This window comes from Eschscholzia californica, unplaced genomic scaffold (assembly GCF_041429995.1).
Source record: "Eschscholzia californica isolate CP2 unplaced genomic scaffold, dmEscCali1.0.p SCAF_5, whole genome shotgun sequence".
Taxonomy (NCBI): domain Eukaryota; kingdom Viridiplantae; phylum Streptophyta; class Magnoliopsida; order Ranunculales; family Papaveraceae; genus Eschscholzia; species Eschscholzia californica.
Genome location: NW_028238472.1, coordinates 20,344,851 through 20,350,339, shown reverse-complemented (window position 1 = coordinate 20,350,339; position 5,489 = coordinate 20,344,851).

Here is a 5,489-nt window from a genome sequence, read left to right as displayed (position 1 = left end):
GTGCTCTAGGTTTCTTGGCTTGGGCGATTGCTCCATTGTTGTCACAATAAAGAACTATTCCTTCCTTTATGCCAGGGACGACACCAAGATCTATTATGAACTTCTTGATCCAAACTCCTTCCCTGGCTTCTTCTGAAGCTGTTAGGTATTCTGCTTCAGTGGTAGAGTCTGCAACAGTACTTTGTTTGGAACTCTTCCAACTTACTGCTCCTCTATTCAAACAGAAGACGTAACTAAATTGTGATCTGAAATCGTCTCTATCCATCTGAAAACTTGCATCCACAAGCCCTACAACCTTGAGTATCTCTTCCCCGCCGTATACTTATAAGTGATCCTTAGTCCTTCTAAGGTAATTTAGAATATTCTTGGTAGCGGTCCAATGTGCTTCGCTTGGATTCGATTGGTATCGACTACACATGCTCAAGGCAAATGAGACGTCTGGGCGAGTGCGGATCATGGCGTACATGATTGATCATATTGGTGAAGCGTAAGGAACATCGTTCATTCTAGCTCATCAAGTTTCTTAGGGAACTGATTCTTGCTAAGTGTTATGTCATGTGACATGGGAAGGAATCCTGTTTTAGAGTCTTCCATTTTGAACCAGTGTAAAATCTTATCTATGTAAGTTTTTTTACTGAGTCTAATTATCCTTCTTGATCAATCTCTATAGATCTTGATGCCCAATATGTATTCTGCCTCCCTAGATCATTCATTGAGAAACATTGCCATCCTTGTCAGTTTTTCTTCAAAAAACCCATTTGGAGCCGACCGGTTTCGCTCCATCGGGCAAATTGACCAAGTCACATACTTGATTGTCTGAAATGGAATCCATTTCCGATCTAGCGAAGACCGGACTTGCTCTAGATGTCTCGGGTAAGACCGAGACATTTCAGAGCTTCCCAGACGCGTCTGGTCGAGTCCGGGTCTCGGTCTCTAAGACCGAGACCAACTCGGACTCCCTGGAAGCTTCTGAGACGCTCTCGGTCTCCCAGATCGAGACGCGTCTGCTGGAGCCGGTCTGGCCAGGAAGCTTCCAAGCGCATCCTGGCCAATTTTTAGGAGTTCCTAAAAACTCCAATCGTGTTCCTCCTTCCCTTTTTTTCTTTTGCAACATGAAGTTGCTATTTCCCATTTTTAGAACACGTATAATCAAAACTTTCTGAAACATTGAAAAACAACTCTTAATCAAAACCAAGTTGGATTAAAATTGATGTTTTTGAAACTTTTTCAAAGAACAATTTTGAAAATCGGTTTGATTAAACTTTAAATCACATTCAAAATCATCTAATTGACATGCACACAACACTTTTAGACATAACTATCTATCTAACCTAGCATAGATTGGTCCGAAATTTAGCCAAAATTAGCTATGTGCAAGAGGCTCTGATGCCACTGTTGGAGTATGGTGCCTTCTAGTGTTCTAAGAGAAATCTCAGACATCTCATGTCTAACACTAGTATTCCCAAGATTTCATGCATCAGCTAATAATGATGAACTAAGAAAACTAGTTGTATAAATACCTTTATCGCTAGTTTTCCCTCGAACCTTTCCAATTGCTTTTCAGAAGACCAAGAGCTCAAATTGTAGCTCCTCTACTTGGGACACCGAGCAATCACCTTGATCCTCCACCTTGTTGCTAGCTAGAACACCAATGGTGGTTAGACGAAGAACACCTTCTTCTTTGACTAGATAGATAGTTGGGAATTTTTTCTGTTTCTTTCTCTACTTGATGATGTAGAGGTTGAAGGCTTCTTGATAATTTCCGCACCTTATTCAAGTCCCAAAGAGACATTATATAAACCGCTAAGTTAGAGTCCCACTCTAATTATGTTTTCCAAAAAGTCCTTTTAATTAAGATTAGGGAAATAGTCAAAAATAGAAACTACTTTCTACTTGCCCTCTTTCCTCTATTGTGGCTGCCCCATGCATGGGTTTATGACCTGATCTGGCCGGCCCCTTATGGGCACCCTATTATGCATGGTCGACCCCTCTCTTGGGCCTAAAACATCCCTTTGGTGCCGACCCTAAATCCCTCCATTCGGGTCTTTTGTACTATCTTTGCCTAAACTTCTTTTAAGCCTTTTGGACATATCTTATGGGCCTCCTATGTATGTATGTATTATCCCTCTAGTTATATCTTCCGATCAAGTTGACACTCTTTGTGTAACCCATTGTAGGATCCGAACGAAGTTAGCCGCGAATCTCTTCACGATTCGACGATCGTAGTTGGTTTCTAGCTAAACACTACGATCCCTAAATCATCCGGACTTGATGATCTTCCTCATAAATTGTCCTATACAAAAATTGCTCGAATTACATCCTTGGCCGAAGGGCATCTCCTTCACCTGCTGCAAATGCTCGTGAACAAACTTATATTCATAAAGGAACCAGTGAAAATGTTAATGCATATGAATCTTCTAAGACACGTCTGAAGCGTGGACGACCAATTGACTCATAAGATATTCATCCTAGGAAACGAAAGAATAAATTACAAAGTAATAATACTCTAGAAGAAAATATTAATGAAAAATCTACACCCATTGAACTAATACCCACTAAAGATGATGAAGCCCCTGACGAGGGTGAAGTCCCTGAAGAAGCTACAAAATAAAACAATGAGGAAATCTCTATAAATTATGAATGTTCAAAAGAAGTCTGGGACTGAAATGTAACAATTGTCGATGAGGTATTTTCTTTTGAGGTGGCAACCTCAATTCTCAAAGAGAATGATGATTATGAACCACACTTTAATAAGGAATGTCGACAAAGACTTGATTGGTCGAAATGAAAAGATGCAATTCAGACATAGCTAGATTCACTCAATACACGTAGTGTTTTTGGGCTAGCGGTCGTCACGTCTAAGGATGTAAACGCAATGAAAATAATGAGATCATTCGCTATAAAACACGACTTGTGGCACAAGGTTTTATAGAAAAACTTGGGATAGGTTATGAAGAAACGTATTCTCGTTTTATGAATGCAATTACATTTAGATATTTACTCAGTCTGGCAGCTCAAGAAGAACTTGATATGCATCTACTAGATGTTGTTACTGCGTATCTATATGGCAATCTAGATACTAATATTTATATGAAAGTCTCTGAAGGATTCAAATTACCTGACAAAAAACCATGTGTCATGTTCACTAAAACTTAATAGAGCTTTATATGGTTTAAAGCTATCAGGGTAAAAGTGGTACAATCGCCTCAGTGAATACTTATCCAAGGAAGGATATGTAAATGATCCTATTTGCCACGTGTGTTTATTAAGAAGTCATATATCAGATTTGTTATCATTGCAATATATGTTGATGACATCAACCTTATAGGGACAGTTGAAGATGTTTGCAAGGTTGCAGAATATTTAAAAATAGATTTCGAGATGAAAGATCTCGGAAAAACAAATTTCGGCATTCGTCTACAAATTGAAAAAAGTAATACAGGTATACTTGTCCATCAAAAGTTATATGCTGAGAAAATTTTGAAACGATTAACATGGATAATGCATATCCACTCAGTACTCCTATGGTTATTAGAACACTTGATACTATGAAAGACCCACTTCGCCCGGAAGAAGAAGGTGAAGCACTCCTTGGTCCAGAAGTACCATATTTAAGTGCGATTGTGTCTTACTGTATTTAGCTTAATGCACTAGGTCTTACATTGCTTTTGCAGTAAACATATTAGCTAGGTTGAGTTCGATACTGATGGGCCTAAAAATAGGTCTATTCCCGCAAGTATACGGGGTCAAGTTATAGTATTTATAATAAGATCGAGTATCGACCCAAGAGATACGTAGGTAACTTCAGATATTGACGGCGAGTTTAGCCCAATAATCAAAATGTCAATAGCTAACTTAGACTAACACACACACACACCCCACTTCATGGATTTGATGATTGATGGGTAAAAAATAAGAAAACGAATAAAACTAAATAAACTAACTACGAGAGAGGGGAGAAGATATCTAAGGTTATAAAATCCACCGCATAATTTCACTTTATAAAACAAGCACTTAATTACTTAAATCCCTTTTGTATTTACTCGGGATCCAATATAATGAACTATTTGGATTCCGGATGATATTCTAAATAAAACAATTTGATAATCACTAATTCTAATTGTCTTCCTTATAAAGATTCGGATCACTTAACTATTATTCATCATCTAAAAAGCATACTCCATCTAACAACTTAACGAAAGTATGAAATATCTAATTATGAGGCATGAGTAATAGAAAGAGAATCCAATCCATATAGATAAACAATTAATAGACATTAAAGCACATCAAAGGATTTAATTAATCGAGAACAAGTATTATCAAGATCCAAAATGACACATAAATGGACTACTTAAAACATGCATTAATTAACAAATCCCTTTTCTCATGTATAACTCAAAATCTAACATAATAAACTATTTAGATTTCGGAATATATTCTTTAATAACACGATTCAAAATCAAGAATGTATGATTGACTATCATATAAGACTAATTTCCTACACTATCATTCAAGATCTAAAAGGCATATCTCATCTAATAATTCAATAAAAGCATGAAATATCTAATTATAATACATGAATGACAATAAGGTTATAGAATCAACATGAAATGACAATCAATAGGCATTGAAGCTCAATACAAGGATTCATTGATTTATAACATATCTCAAAATAGCCCAAATATGGGTTTCATTCACAACCTTAGATTGCTAAATTAACTATACATGGAATCTAGAATACCATTCATTGACATTGTAAAATAAATGAAAATACTAAGAAATTAATGGAAAGAAATCACCAAGAATGCTCAAATTCCATATCCCCATGTATCTCCAATTTGTCCAAGATTTGCTCCATTTATGCTCAAGAATGTTACTCTAAGAAATCCAAGTAGTAGCTATTTTATTGCAACCCAAATAAGAAAAAAGAAAGAGAAAGAAGAAATTAGATCTAGAAAGTTGTTAGAAAGAAGAGATGAAAGGGGATAAAGATGATGGAAGAATATGAAAGAAAGAAGGAGATGACTATTAATGGTAGAGAAGAAAGTAGTAGTATTAGTAGAGAAGATAGAAAAAGAATGGGAAAAATAGACTAGGTTGAAGAAAGAAATAGGTAGGAAGAGGTTTATTAATGGTAGAAGAGGTAGATGAGAAGAAGAAGAAGTAAAAGTAGAAGGAGTATGAGAGGGTTTGCAAGTCTAGGTTTTAATGGAGGAGAAAGGTGCTATTTATAGATGGGTTAGGGTTTTGGTTGGGTTAAATGGTAAAAAGAATTAAAAGGAAGGGTTACTTTTGGGATTTAATGGGTTAAAAGGACAAACCAGGTGGCTATTAGGTAATTTCGGAGGTACTAAAGTAGAAAAGACAGAGCCACGCGTCGCCTGTCCGTTGGGCTTTAATTCGGAAGCTACAGTGTAGCCGGATGCAAAGAGCTAATGTACTTCGGCTACAGTGGCCGTCGGATGGGAGAGAGCACGGGATCTGGACGT